This window comes from Gavia stellata, chromosome 11 (genome assembly GCF_030936135.1).
Source record: "Gavia stellata isolate bGavSte3 chromosome 11, bGavSte3.hap2, whole genome shotgun sequence".
Lineage (NCBI taxonomy): Eukaryota > Metazoa > Chordata > Aves > Gaviiformes > Gaviidae > Gavia > Gavia stellata.
In genome coordinates this window covers 18,025,159-18,040,881 of record NC_082604.1, presented here as the reverse complement: position 1 = coordinate 18,040,881, position 15,723 = coordinate 18,025,159, and the positions used below count along the sequence as shown (strand labels likewise).

At 45.4% G+C, this 15,723-nt stretch overlaps 1 protein-coding gene across 1 annotated transcript in view; it reads left to right on the top strand.

Moving 5' to 3' along the window:
• Window positions 1-1,998: 1,998 nt before the first annotated feature.
• The window catches only part of LPP (LIM domain containing preferred translocation partner in lipoma), a 232,467-nt gene continuing 218,742 nt past the window's right edge, over window positions 1,999-15,723 (top strand). The window contains exon 1 of the mRNA XM_059822779.1: window positions 1,999-2,024. The gene's annotated coding sequence lies outside the window, so the exon portion shown is untranslated. The remainder of the gene's footprint in view (window positions 2,025-15,723) is intronic.

Here is a 15,723-nt window from a genome sequence, read left to right as displayed (position 1 = left end):
AGCAGTAGTGTCAGCAAAGAAGTGAAGAGCTGGGACCCACATACCCCGAAGTCTGTAACTTTGGATTGCTCTCTTTCCCTTGCTGTCAAGATCAGATTCCCTTGATTGGGGCTAGTAATTAAAATGCAGCTTCTTTTAAGCATCTCCCAAAGGCAGGCAGAGAGAGTGGAAGTGCAGCCTATGCAGATTATATATATATATATATCTACATACTTTGCAGAAAATGCCAATAGTTATGTTGTTCTCTCTGATTGCTCGTGGTTGGGCTGTTGATCTGGAGCTTATGCTTTCCAGCTCCAAAAGTCCAAAGGCACTACTGCTGAATTATCAGGCTGTAATGCAGAGAGAGTTGGGTTCTCCTTTCCCACAAAGTATTCGTGTCCATGTGGCAGTCCGGAGACATGGGCTACTGCTCATCACCCCCACTGTGTGTGGCATAAGTGATTCACCGTGCATTCATTTCTGGTCACATAAGGGGCATTAGTTTAAAGCAGGCTTGAGGCATCGGTTAGCGGTAGCTATTTGAAGTCTTCAGTCAGAAAGCAACATCAAACAGGGAGGAGAAAATGTATCATGCACAGAAAAATCTCTGGGATTTGTTTCCCCCTTGAAAAAATAACAATAATAATAAATTCCAAGCTGTTCGCATATGCTGTCTCTTCTGTGGTCAGGACACCTGTCTGCCCGTTTGCTGTTACTTGATACGAGCTTACAGTGCTTGCAAAAATGTTAACATGAATTTTTTGTCGTGGCAAATATGAAAGGAATATCCAGTGTCTGTGTGGGCAGGTCCTTGGCAAATTTCTCTGTGCTTCTTGTGCTTTGGTGTGGATCTGAAGCAACTGCTGCAGTTCTCCTTCCCTGTGCTCCCCTTCCTCCACTCTGGACCAGGAGGGTGAAGCTGCTGCCCTGCCAGACCAGGTTCTCCTGAGCAAGGACAGCTGATGGTGGGGCTAAGGGGTTTCAGCCTGGTTTCCTTAAAAAGATAATATATGTGACTGGCTAGATACGGCTCTCCTCCCTCTCTTTAATGATTTTTAACTCTCTGGCTAATCTTAGCCATGTTTGTTACGAGATAATTAGGCTTTAGGAAAACAGGGGTGACCTGGGGGTGACCTAGGGCAGGTGGGAGCATGATGGGCTGGGAGAGCTGGGGCAGGCAGAGATGGACTGGACCTTTCACTAATCATCGCTAGTATTTTCTAAACTTGCTTATTTCTTCTCCAGGACTGAGATGAAAGGAAATAGAAAACACCAGAGTAGGCTCAGATATCAATAAGCTGGAAGTATGAAATGCTGCTGTTTGAAAGCAGCTTGTGGTAACTTAGAAAATCTGTGTTTTCTTTTTAACTAGGCATCTTTGGAGGCACCCAAAAGGAAGCCAGGGCTGGAGGTGGAGGTAGGGTTTGGGCTGTCCCACCCTGCCGCTTTTTCCACAATTGCTGTGTGTTTAATGCGTCCCATCTCAGCTTCAGTTCTTCTTGGTGCTTGCATGGCAAAGCCAGTGCTGTGGGGGTGACTCACCATTGGCCTGAGCAGCGGAGGAGGCTTGGGAAGAAGAGGCCCTTTAAGTGTGAGAGGCAGAAGGGCGTCTGGTGAGGCTTTAAAAGAGGCTTTGTTACCTGCAGCCCTTACGTCAGTGCCTTTCACCAGCTCTACAGTGATTTAAAACAAGTAGCTTCTCTCCCAAATAAACCTCAGTTACTCTGACACTTGCTCAGATGTAATCTGTCCTGCCAACGTGTGAAAAACCCTTATATGGGTCAAAACAGGGACAGACTGACACATGAGTTGTATCAGAGGGGGGAAAAAACCACTATGGTCTGCTCCGTACAGGAGAGCAGCTGGCGTTGCGGGCCCTTTTGGGGCTGTTCTTTGTGAGGTGTCACAGCCAGCTTGATTTACTTTCTGCTTTTATGAGCAAAATGTTGATTCTGACCTTTCTGTTTGCACCCGCAGAGGTCCCTTGGAAGAGCCTGTCTGTACGTCTGTCTGGGTGCCTGACAGGGCTGCCTTGCTTTCAGGTGAGGAATGGATCTGGTCCCAGGGCTTTGCCAACTGCTGAGTTTAGAGAAAGTGGGAAGACCCTGGGACCAGGTTTAGTCGTTCAGCAAATGATGGGCATTTCTCCAAAGCCGAGGGTGGTGGGAGGCCAGGCTAACCCAGGAGGCTCGAGGTGGTTTTACTATTTCTGGGTCCAGGTCTGGAAGCAGCAAATGTGCAGGCCCTCCTGGGAATGGGAGTGTTGTATGGGAACGATTGTGTGGGCCTGTGGACTGTATTAATTGACTCCTTTTTGAACAAGACTTTCCTGCTTGTGGACCTGAACTTGCTCCCCATCCATGGCGTGGCTCTCTGCAGCCTGGATATGCTTCCCGCTGATGATGGAGAGCTGACTATATTACTAGCTTTAATCTAACCATGCTTTGTGGACAAAAGCAGAGAAGTATGTAAGCCTATTAAGAATAACCTGAATAGAAATTTATGTGAGGGGAAAATGGATTCATTATTCAGAATTGCCAGTTTGGTCAAATTCACTGGAGATACTTAGCTGTGACTTAGGGATCACCCTGATAAAGTATCCTAAACTCTTGTAGGAGTCTCTTCCCGGATTATGTGTAGGACATGAGTTGTGCTTTGTGCCCATCCCATGATACGATGATTCGATTGCAGCAAGGGTAAGGTTGCAAAACAGGAGCAGCATCAAGGCAGTAGATCTATCCTCAAGCCTCTCTCAATTGTGCCATCCCAGGAGGCAGAATAGTGCTAGAAGTGCTACAAAGTCATGGCAACTGGGGGAAGAAAGCAGTGAGCAGCCCTGTTGAGAAGCAGATAATGAAAGAACAGGGATAGCTGGTAGCTGGTCTATAACTGCTCAGTGGCCATGAAGTTCTCCAGGAGGAGACGTGCCTTAGGAGGGTGCAGTGGCTGTGGGCAGTCTTCGCCGTGGTGATGGTTCCCTGAGCCCAGTGGCAGCACCAGAAGGCCATGCATGGTACACGCACCAGAGGCTGTGTGGTGAGCCAGTGTGGTCCAGAGCAACCCATTGCTGTGTGGGAAGGTGTGCGCTGGGTTTTGTTCTTCTGCTACCCTGGTGGTTCCAACTAGTGGAGCTTTTTCATTTGCCTTGATGTTACCTGACTTGAGAATCGTAAGATGTCTGTACTGCACACTGTAATCGTGAGTGCTTCGTCTTTACCCTGTTGTGTCACTAAATATAACTGCACTTTCATTCTGCCCTTTTGATATGCAATGCACATCCTTCCTTTCTTCCTTTACTCTCTTCTTGGGTTTATTTTTTTGTGGTTTTTTTTTTTGTGTAAATTATGGCTAGCTGGAGATGAGATTTCAGCATCCTGTTTACTGCAAACAGTTGGGGACATTAATAAATGTTGAAAGACAAAGACAGACAAGGGATTAATGAGTAGAGGACAGGAGATTAATAGCAAGAGAGTAGAATTTGGTTCAAGGCCTGGTCTTCCCAGTTGCTGGGTTATGGAAGATTAATGGCAGCTCTTCTGTTAGTCTCACTCTTTCTGTTGCAGCTTTCCTGGCTAAATCTAATAAACTGTCCCAGTGGGCTGCTGTAAATATGAAATCTAGGAAGAAGCCCATCCTTATAGACTGTTAACTAAATGAAACAGTATTAGTTTTGCTTTCTATTCAAAGCTTAAGCAACAGCATCAATATATTTGTGAGTGGTGAAGTCAGACATTCAGGTGCTTACAACTCTTCTCAGGACAAAAACGTATCATAAAACGTATCTTGCCAAGCAAGCTCTCTCCAACAAATTGTTTTTTAACTGTGTCCTGTGCAAGAGATTGATTTCTCTTCTCTTGACTGGGTTTTCAGCTATGATTCTGTGGAAAATTGGGCTTTTGACCTATTGCATGTAGCCTCTCATTAGGCTTTGTGTGAGATCAGATCATTGTAAGGAAACACTAACTTTGCGAAGAGGATCCCTGGTTAAACTTGCTGGAGAACTGTAGAACATGGGACTGTGTCACAAAAAGTCTTTATTCTGGTAGAAGGGTGCATGCTGTTCTGGGTGTCCTATATAGAAGGTCAGCCTCAAACTCCTAACTTAAGGCTGAAACTGCCAAGTCTAGCACTGCAGTAGTCCTTTGGCATCTGCCCTTGTATATTTTTATAGTCTTCACAAAGATGATCCCAAGCTTTTCATGCCTTGGGTTATAGCAATATACAGGTATGAGCATGGCCATTTTGGGAAGGAAGCAGCTGTGTTCTCGTAACAGTGAGTGCGGTGAAGACAGGGCTAACATCAGAACTTCATGAAGCAATAGCTGAATTTCTTTTCCAGGGAAGAAAGGCTATGCACCGCTCCAGTGTCCCTGTAACAAAGCTTTTCCTCTCTTGCCTGCTCTTGCATGTGGTGCCCTTGGCTTTTCAGAAGTTAATTGATTTGTCCGTATTATGGTTCTGTCTTTAATTTTATTTGTGTAAAGAACAACATGCGCTAATCTTTCTCCAGAGAAATGTTTCACACCGCTCCTCTTTGAACATTGGTCCCGGGTCTCCCGCATTTCTTAATGAGTCTCTAACTAAACAGCTACGGTTCCCACATGCTCCAGCCTTGACACACGCATACTTGTACACCCACATGCTTGCTCCCAGTTGAACCGAGCAGCCCGCCCGCTCCCCTCGCACGCTTGCTGCTTTGGGATTTGCGTTGGCAAGGCAGCACCTCCCTGGGAAGCCCTACATGCGAGAGGGGGCTTTATACCTGCAGGCGGAGATAGATTTGGCATCAAGTGAGCTGTCCTGTGAATCAGAAAGGCTGTAACCTCTTTATCACGCTGTCCCCCCTCCTCCAGGCTCGTTTAATGTGCTCCTCTGGGAGCCCGGATTCCTGTGGGCTGCGCTACCCGTGGTGAGGACCCGAGCTAGCACCGAACATGGAGCTGAACACCCAACACTGAATTACTCTCTGGTATGCCACCGGCTGCCAGATCTTTGATAGCTTGTTTTTAATGAAGATTCCTCCTGTAATTCCTAGAATATCTTGCAGTGCAAAAAATGAGCTGTGTGTGTATTTTGCTGTGGGCTGAATTTTTTTTCTTGCTGTTCACAGTTCCCTCCGTGAACAGAGAGGAAAGGGAGGGGGAAGCAGCTGACTGCTTTTTTTTGTTGTTGTTTTTCTACTTGACTTCTGTGAAATATGTGGTGATCAATCGTGTGCAACTAACAAAATGTTTTTGTTTCTCTTTGCAAAAGCATATGGGAACTGCAGGAAAAGCATATGGGCGTTCTTAGGAAAACATATTGGTGAATGGACAAATTATAGTCGTGCCAATATGTTTTGGATGTCTGGCTAGACCACTACTACTACCACACTTGCTGGCATGTAAACACATCCACAAGATTTCCAGCATGTGAGTAGTGTGTAGCTGCTCCTGGGGAAACACAGGTTGTGCTGGATCAGCCCGCTGTTAAAACAGCATTGTGATCCATCTTTGGTGTGCATGACTGCCTCACCGTGCCCTGGACTAGGCTCTGGGCCCGTGTTTATGGCAGCATATCCGTTCTCTCAGTAGACTGAGCCCAGAGCTCCACTTGCAGCTGGCTGTACGTAATGATAATGGTAACCGTTCTTCTTTCTAAGCCCTTGACTGCAGTCCTAATAACACATGAGCATCTTGCAAACAGGCTAGGTAGCCTCTGGTTTTCCTCTGCTGCTTTATCAAGGTCTTTCTGTGTTAGCTGGCCCTATTATTTTTAATTTCTCTATCACGTGGGCTGCTTTTGAGGACATGCAAAACATTTGCGTTATTGCTTCTGGGCCCAGTCCTGTTTGCCTTGATACTGGTGATCCAGGGAAAGGGATCCATGAGCTGCGAGGAACTTGGTAGGGAGTTGTAAGGGGATTAAGTGGTGTTGGTTGGTGGGTCAGTTCTGGTGGGTCACAGCATCCCTACAACTTGAGTTGCCCTGCTGTGGGCCTCCAAGTGAGGAGAGGTCCTCGATAGCTGTGTCTGGGCAGCCCTTCCCGCTCGCCCTGGCAGTGAGGGAGTGCTGCCTGCCCTTGCCTGCGATGGGCACGGCTGTGCTGGGTTGCAGGGCTGGTAGCAGCTCTCTGCCCAGGTATGGGTTTCAGCAGGTCCTAGGGGACTGGCTGAGATGGAGGTCTCCTTGCGCAGGCATGCCCGGGGAGAGACACCTCCTGTCCCTAAGAGCTCACGGTCTAAATAGGCAAAGCAGAACTGCTGAGAAGCATGTAATGATCTCTGAGTGTCAGGGTGATGGGCAGTAACTGAACTCTGGAGGTGGTTTCATGAGCAGGCTCAACTAGTCTGAATTTGTACCGTTGCTAGAAGAGGTGGTCCTGTTGTCTGTGTGTCCCCAACCCTCATTTCTGCCCATGCAGTCACTTTTATCCTTTACAGGCACAAGTGGTGAGACAGGAGGACACAAAACATGTGGCTAGAGACTGAGGGGATAAGCAAGATGTACATTTGGACAGTCATTTGGACGTCACATTGTTTATCTTGGTTATGAACCTGCACTCTCAGATGTTCTGAGTGGTAATTCAGCACCTTTTAGTATTCTTCCTCTTATGCCAACTTCGGGATGGTTTGCTACTGAGTAATTTTACATTATTTAATGTAGCCACTTTCCTTATAGCTCTTTTGTTCCACGAGACAATTCCCTATTTTATTATGCAAACAGTACATTAAGATCCTTGTGGGCCAAAGTTCCCAGCAGTGCTTGAGATGACGGCAGAGAAGTAGGTTATTTCAGAAATAATGATTCTCTCCTCTAGAAGCTTTCTTGGAGTTCTGCTTTAACTGCTTTTGGTATTATACATGTTTAAAAAAAAAAATCCAGTACTTCCTAAATGTTATAGAGCTCAAAAAATACACTGTATGCCTTGTCACAATATTTAATACAGAGTGCTATTTACAGTAATGAATCAAAATGTCAGTTTCTAAAATATGAACTGTCAGAGTGTTCCTACTTTGCAGAAAACTTTGATATGACAGTTTGTTAATCATATGACTATTACATCAAATGTGTCTCAGTACTTTTGCTCAACAAAGTCTTTTTTTATTCCTTCCCCCTCCCTTTTCACTGTTAATTCTGGTAGAGTTGTTTGACTGAACACACTTTGATTAGAGGTCGGAAGAATCCAGAGCTGAATGCTGTTGCATATTGACAGATAGGATGTATCAATGCCTGTGTTCATGCTGATCGTGCTCACCTAGTCTTAGGTACAGCCTGGTTTGGGTCACCTTTACCTTGTGTCACCTTTTGCCCCAAGCCTGCTGGGTGCTGGGGCTCAGGCAGCAGCGCTTGTGGAAATGAGCCCTGACCGAGCAGCACTGATGCCTCCAGATACAACTGCATTTGGGGCAGCTGGGGTAAAACTGTCTCTTGAGTAATAAAAAGCTGGCTTGTACAGTGACATTTCTAATCCCTATAGCTTTAGCATGAAGGGACAAATGAAATAAAGATCTCAAGGCTGCCTGTGCATACTCGTGTGAGATGAAGTGTTGGTGTGGCTCCTGGAGGAGGAGGCGGCAGGGGACTGGGGATGCCAAGGTCCTCTCCCCACTGGCTTTGGTTACTCTGGACCCAGGTCAAGAGGTATGTTTGTGCCCTGAACTCCCCTCTGTGAATTTAGACCAGGGTACTTCCCTTTTTTTGTTCTTTTGTTTGCTTATCTGCAAAATGGGAGTAATTAATTGATGTTAGTTAACTCACAAGTCTCCTTAAAGCCGATTACTCAAACAACTGTACTTCCTGATGAAGACAAGGGGGAGCTTATGTAGATAACTGTGCTTTAGAAAACAGGCTCTGGAAGGAGAGGGTTTGGCATGCTAATATGAAGACTTGAGGCCAGAGAGGAGTCTCGAGTGTAGCAGAGCCATGTACCTCTGCCCATAATGTCTTTGTGCCACATTGCCTGGGGCTTCAGATGGCTTCCCGTTGTTTATTAAAACTCGCAGAGTTACCATTGTGTAGGTCTTACGAGTGCAGTATTTTTGATTTGGAGTTGGCCCAGCACAGCTATGGGAATAGGAGGACACTAAAAAGGCAAAAGTTGTGTATCAGCAGTCCAGAAAAGAGGAGTGTGGGCAATGCAAGACAGTAAATCGTAGAATCATGAAATCATAGAAGGGTTTGAGTGGAAGGGAACTTTAAAGATCATCTAGGTCCAGCCCCCCTGCCATGTGCAGGGACATCTTTCACTAGATCAGATTGCTCAAAGCCCCATCCAACCTGACCTTGAACACTTCCAGTGATGGGGCATCCACAGCTTCTCTGGACAACCTGTTCCAGTGTCTCATTATAAAAAAATCTCTTCCTTAGGTCAAATCAAGTGCTTTTCTTGATTGTGGGTGTTTCTTGGGGCCTGATTAACTTGGCATTTCAGCTGGGCATGTCTATTAAATAACAACCTCAACTCTTTCACTAATGTTATTGAAGAGATGATTACAACTTGTTTTCAGGGTTATAATCACATATTTAAGTGCACTTTTGAGTAGCGCAGCAGCCAGCTCTCATATGTCGAAGGCACAGGTAAGGGTGCTGAACATGCCTGAAGTTTGGTACGCTGAGGCCCACTGAGTCTCACCGGTGGAATGAGATTTGGGAATGTGGAGGAGTTGCTGTAGCATCTCTTGTGGTAATATCCTGCTGATAGAGGTGGCGAGGAAAAAAAGCAGGGGAAAGGAAGGGGGAGAAGGAGGCGGCTGGTGGGTGAGGTGATTGATGGCACGAGAGGCTCTGCTGGTGGTGGTGCCTGGCATGGACCATCAGGAAGCCTGAGAGAAGCAGTCTGGTGAAGCCAGTTCCGGAAAGGCTCTTAGACAAACACAGCCGTGGCAGAGGGGCTGCCAGCAGCGAGGGCCACCAGCAAGGTGAATGTGAAGGTGTCACTTTTCAAACCATGTCTCTGTCACCTCCATCGAGCGAGTGCTGCTGCTTGCTGCATTCCATCATCCCGCGGAGAAAAATTGATTATTATTCAATTTTAATTTTAGACAAACCACATTTTTAGTGCGATGATTTTTCTTTTATTATCATTACTGCAATGGATGGAAAAGGAGCTCTAACAGATGTATGATTAGCAGGGCATGAAATTAAAAATGTTTGTGTACAAGAAAAAGGTTGTTTACTACCAAATTCCTCATTTGAAAATTAAGCGATACTAAGATTGGCCGTGCGATTCTGCAGCAGGCATGCAGCCCCCTTCCCTCCCTCCCTCCCAGCAGCGTCAGCTGAAAAGTAGCAATATTTTAAATGTTACCTTTATTAAAAAAAGTAATACAACTGAAAGGTCAGTACCTGCCTTTGGAGGCAGATTATCTAAAGAGCTTGTTCTCCTGCTCTGGCACCGACGGCGTCAATTCAAGAAAATATTTTGACTGATGCTTAAGCCCTATTGATTAGGGCAAATTGAACATTTTCTATCAAAACTCTTTTGGGTGGAAAATAAGGTTCTGATTGAATGGAAAATAAGGTTCTGATTGAATAATTCTGAGTGTGGGTGTGTAACTGGCTGAAAAGTATTTGCTGTCAAAATGCTGAAAAATTCGTATTTGGAGTCACTGCTGTAGCATATGCGGAGGGGTGCGGATTGGTATGCAGTACCCTGTCCTTTCCCCCTTGTAGGTCAGTCTTGCAGTCAAACCACATCTCCTCAGTCTGTGCAGCCTGGGGTGCACCGGGATGGTGGTGCCTCCTGGGGTGTGTGGTCTACATGGGCACTTCAGAAGCTGGAAACCAGCCTTCCCCACCTGCAAATACTGTCAGCACTGGGATGGTAGTTTTGCACGGTAGTTGTCAGACTCTGGTAGAAAGCCATCAGCATTTAGATTTTTCTCTTAAAAGTGGTGTGGGGTTTTTTCCCCCATAGAAAATATCTGTTCTTTTTTTCTTTTCCTTTTTTTTCCAGGGCAATGAAATTTTTAGTTTGAGAAAATGATCTGTTGTCTGAGCTCTACCTGTGATGCACAATTCTCAGGTACAGCTGCTCTTTCCTGATTTCCTTTAAAAATCTGATAATGAATTTTGAAAGAGCTACGTTAAGAAGTGTGCATCAGAAACACTTTGTCTGTGTTATGCTGTTGAGATAAGCCTGGTCCTACCTAGGACTGAACATTTCCCAGGTACTTTGACTTTCTCACCTATCTCGTTCCGTTCTTTTTGTCCTCTAAACGCTTGTGGCCAAGTTCAAGGCTGACGCAAGTTGAAGGCTGTAGGGCTACTCATGTGTAAAATTTCACCTGGGTGAGTGTTTGCAGGACCCAGACCTGAGGCATCGTTGTGATGGATTCTGCCCACTGAGCCTGGATGGCATTGAGCAGAAAATAAGAAGAGGGCTAAAAGATTGTTCCTGCGCTCTGGGAACAATTGAGACAGAAAATTGCTTCCAGGATTTCTTCACTTTTTGCGGAGGGTAATCAGCCTGTGTAATTCTCTGCCATGGGAAATATGGCCTGAATCTGTTACCCAAAGACAGCAAGCAGAGTTTAGACAACCGCCTGAATACCAAAGGTACTGCAGGGCAGAGACTGACCCGTATTCGGGGTTTTTTTTGGTGTAGTGGCTGCTATGTATGTCATAAGATGTCACAGTGATGCAACTAGTATGACAGATATTTGAGTATTGGCTTAGATACTTGATGTGTTCCTGGTACACAGTTGGACTGATCTCCAGACTTTTGTGCCCTAAACAAGGAGACAAGTTTGTATGCTGAGATTGTAAATGGAGTTTTGCTTAGCGTGGTGCTCAGGTTATAAGCCTGAGATTGTGGGGGAGGTTGGAGCAATTCCAGTGACATGATGGGTGTCCGGTAACTTCAGTCCTGTTCTTGGCTCATTTTTCTTTGCTCCATAAATGTAAGCAAGTTGCTATTTCTGCACCTTTATTTGTTCATCTGGAGGATGGGGCAGCACTTGGGCTACTTGCAGGGGTTTGTGTTGAGTTTCAAAGACGACCTTTCAGCCACATGTTTTATGGCAACTTTTAGAGGAAATTATTTAAATTTTTTACTTGAGTGAGAATAGTTGTGGCCAAATTTCTGCATGAGCATTTTACCTGCTGAGCACCAAAATTTTCTTCCTAAATTTCAATTAGCAGGTCACACTGGGCCAAAGGATCTTGAGCCACTAGAAAAAGAGAATAAAACAGAATGAAGTTGGTGTTTGGTTATGGGCTCTGGATGTCATTGTTCCTGGCTGTTCATCTGGCTAATGTTTGCTTTTGTGTAGTATTTGTCTGTGTCTGTGCTTCTGTGCACATGGGGAAAAGGAGGACAAATATCACTGGGGTGGATTAGCATTAAAAAATAGTTAACTGATCAAAGCCATAAAGCTTGTCCAAGTGAATTCTTCAGAGAAATAGCTTTGAATTTCCCAAGCAGCCGCAGGCCATAAAAGCGAAGTGCTATCATTCAGAGATGCAAAAAAATCCCCTTCTGTTGGAGTGTTGGACCTATTTGTTCCTTTTTAGGAGGGCATTCAAAATGTTTTCTTAATTGTCTTCTGAACAGCTCACTGCTATCCATCATGAGCCTTCCCCAGCTGAGATGGCTCTGCTCCCCCTTGGTTTTAACCCTCCACTGAAATCTGTATATCCGTACTTTGCCTTTTGGATGCCTTTCAGCTCTGTGCACTTTGCAGCGGGATTGCCCTTACAGAGCACTTCTGGTCTCTGAGCTCCAAGTGTTGTAAAGAAGGGGCTAAATGTTATCCCCAGTGTCTGGATGGAGGTGACAGGGAAGGGAGGATGCAGATGAGGAGTGACGCCTAGGAAGATTTCCTACACGGCCCAAAGGGACGGCAGGGGAACCTTGTTCCCCAATGCCGTGTTCTGTCTTGTCATCGGTCCTGCCCCAGCAGGAGCACCAGCCCCACCAGGTCTGCAGGGCAGGTGGGGCAAAGTGGGAGGGAATTTCATTTTACTTACATGGAGGAAAGAAAGCACATTGTTCGACTGCTCAGAGAAAGTTATTGGAGGTGCATACTGAAGGTTAGGCAACCAGCCTCTGGGAATTGGGCACGTAAATTTGCTTTGTGCTTATGAAAGTCTCTCTTTCAGTGTTTTACTTCGTCGCTTCTTCCCAAGATGTACGAAAGAGTGAAGTGCTGTTGTATGTCCATGCACAGAATATTTGGATAGCACCATCATTAATGGGAATGAAAATTATACCGGGGTGGCTCAGAACTTGCCAAGAAAAAAAGAAAGAAAAAATTCTCAGAAGACATGAGGTGCTTTGTAGCTGGAAGCGTCTGTCGCCCTGCAAGGAACTCAGCTGTCCTTTTAAGTTCCAGTCTTCTCTTATTGAAAATATTTTACTGCCTAATACCTACTAGCTTTTTAATAGTGCTTAATTGTATGCCCACCCTCTCCCAAAAGAAAGCCACACATATTTTTCTGCTCTTGTAAATGTTCAGCTTTAGGGCCCCAAGGGAGGGGTGTTAATGGCTGTGTCCCGGGTGCCTTTCAAGCAGAGAATGCCACTTTTGCTTCCCTTCTGAAACTTGGAGTCATTATCCAGATAATCCAAGTTTTAATATAACCACATTTAAAGTGTGTGTGTGTGTGTATATATACATATAATATTTATTTTTTTTCTGGCGAGTTAATGTAAGTCCTAAGTAGATTCTCCTAGAAACTGAGGTCATCTTTGTAACAGGTGGGCAATGCGTGGAGGGCAAAGCTGTGACTGAGGGATGGGGCTGCAGCTTTTGGAAAAGGATTAGATCCTTGCACAGGTGGGGGCATGACATTTGTGTGTGCCATGTATACGCATCCTGTGCTTGGTTTCTGTGGTAAAGCAGGGATCATTTACCCACACAGCAGGGCCGTTTGCTAGGGTGAAGTCATCAGTGTCCAGTTATTAAAGCAATATAGAGGCCATCCTTATGCAGGACAGCGAAAAGTAAGTGTGAAGCTCATCCTTTCCCTCCCGGATTGTACTTTGGCCTCTTGTATAGGCCATATCCTACCCTCAGATAGCAGCATTGCTTAGCTATTGATAATACGGGCAGAAATTGAATCTGAAGCCTAGGGCCTTTCTGCACAGGGAGAGTGTTGTGAAACAAAGCCAGGGTGTGAATTTAAAGTGCAATAGCTGTTCCGAGCGTCCTTCTCATGTGGGCAGTCGTCTTCTGCTCTGAGAGGGCCTTTGTGCAGTTCTGCTTCATCCATTGCCAAAGGCACTCTCAGTGCAGAAAGAAGAATGCCCACACAGAGAGCGAATAGCTTTTCCAGGCTATTTCACCATGCTGAGGAGTCCCAGGAGATGCACATGGTTTCATGTCCCCATGAATGTTGCAGGAGCTTACCCTTCAGAGCTTTCGCGTAGGGAGACACTCTTTGCTATGGGCGGTTGGTGGAGTTGTGTCTTCTGACCCTGCTAGGTGCAGCGTGCATCACTCATTTGCCTGAAGTTATGGGGCTAGCGTCAGGGATCCCTGAGATCTTGGGCTTCTCTAGACATTACTGGTGTTGCAGTTTGGCATTCTCCATCAGTACCGTCGCCTCTTGCGGTGTGTCCTAGCTGCTGAAGAGAGTTCCTGTGAGGTCATGTCTGTGTTCATGTGTTGTTCCATTTCATATGAAATTGTCAAGCAAACCTGTGCATTCTGTATGATCTTTATCTGAATATTATTGAACAGAAAAAAAAAAGCCCATCTGTTCTACAAAGCGGCAGTGTAGAGAGCAAGCTCTGTGACTAAATAAATTCACATCTGTTTAGCAGAACCATCAAATGGAGAGCAGAGGGGCCTAATGTGAATCACATGTTGAAACCACAAGTATGAGTGAGATGAGCTGCAAAAGAGAGAGCCTGGAAGTGTTGATCCATGTGAGCAACTGTTGGTTTCTCTCCTTATTCCTTCCCTTTACCAGTTTCCTGAGCAAATGATGTAGAATCAAAAAACCAGGGACGTGCACTTGTGTATGCGTACATATGTGTATGTGTTCATATTCCTTGCATGATTAAATAACCTTTCTATATCATCTTGGGCCATTAGATCATAACTTCAATTGGAAGGGTGACAGATTGTAGAGGGGGCTGCAGAGGAGGAAGGGTGAGCTGGCACGAAGAGAGCAGGTGAAGCTGTTCTTTGGTAGTATTGCTTCACAAAAAATGGCCCTGAGGTAGCTTGCTTTAAAAAGGGACTTGCTTTGGAGGTGATTCCTCAGGATGACATCTCTAGCAGTGTCATCTCAAGGAACCTGATGCGAGCAGCCTAGAAACTTCAAAGGATAGGTTATGCCTTCATGTGCTCAAGCTAGTTTCAAAATAGGTATCTGCGTACCAGTCCTAACAGACTGCATCTTTGCATGGATCAACTTAATTTGTTGCTTAGGTTTTCCCCTTAGTGTTTTAAGTCCTGCAGAAACAAAGGGCAGCTCAAGTTTCCATATTGGTTGCATTTGCAGTTCATTTTTTTTTCAGTGCCAAGAACCTATCAATACAATTTCAAAACATAGTATTTTTATGACTTGAGGCAGCAGTTTCTGACTTAAAAACAAGAAAGCTTTGGGGATGTTCACACAACTCAGGTGCCTCAGTTATGTTATTTGGCTGGTCTCCAGAGCCCCTTAGAGCATCCATGCAGAGGAGCAAGCATCTTCTCTCCCACAGGATCTCATGAAAAGAAACATGCAATAATTTCAGTCTCAAAGGTGGTTTCTTGTTGCTGTCTTGCCTTTTGTCCTAGATATTTTGCAGTAAATGAGGCCAAACTTGCGGGAACAAAGACTGATGGTAGATAGGCTGTTAGACCTGATTTGCACAGATTCTGATCTCCTGCAGTTCAGTTTGCTTTCTTTAGTTGACAGAGAGCTGTGCTCATATAGCTCGCCTGGGATGTGAGCTCTGCAGGAGTGCACTGGAGGTAATGAAGCACTTAAGGGGCTGGCAGGGTTGAAGGTCCCCATGGAAAGATTAAGGTATTGGCAACTGTGTTACTTTGAAAGAGAAATATGTGCATTGCACAGCGAAGGCATGCTGAAATGCCTTGCAGACGCTTAAGTTGTGTGTGGGAAGATGCTTTGCCTTAGACCTGTGAGGCAGCGGTAGCAACTACTGGAGGGCATTTGATTAACTGAGCTGTGTGTGCACTTACCAGCTTCATGGCCCAGCTGCCCTAGTGTAGTTCAAAAGCAGAACACAAGTGGTTGCCAGCAGTGGCTAAAACGCAGCAGTGTATCACTGTCTCCAGATACATTAAAAGTTTGGTTCTTCCTTCCCTCCAAAAATTCCCTCTGCTCATGATTCATTTCCTCTCTTCCACCAGCCCCCCACACTCTCTTCTTAGAAGGTGCAGTGAAGATAGATGAGCTCTGCAGCGTTTTCCTGGAGACTGTCAGATTTGAGCCATTTCACATCTAGGGAACTGATACGGCCAGTCTAGTATGGAAACTCTTTTGTCACAACAAAACTTCCTACTGATTTCTGGGAAAGGGAACAAACGATTAATTTGGGTGGTCAAAAACAGAAGACACCAATGTCATAGTGGTGGAGCAATTCGAGTTAGCTTTTGAATATGATGAGCTTGTTTAGCAAAATTGCAAGGCCAGTGTGGATGCCTGGCTGGGTTGACTTTATTGCTGGCACTGTGGTTTGCACCAGCTGAGGAATTACCTCCCAGAGCTTTGAGTATCACTGTTCTTGAATGAACGGACACTGAGCAAAAAGGGAAGAGCAACAGTTTCCTAGGCTGGTGCTTGGTGGTTTTACGA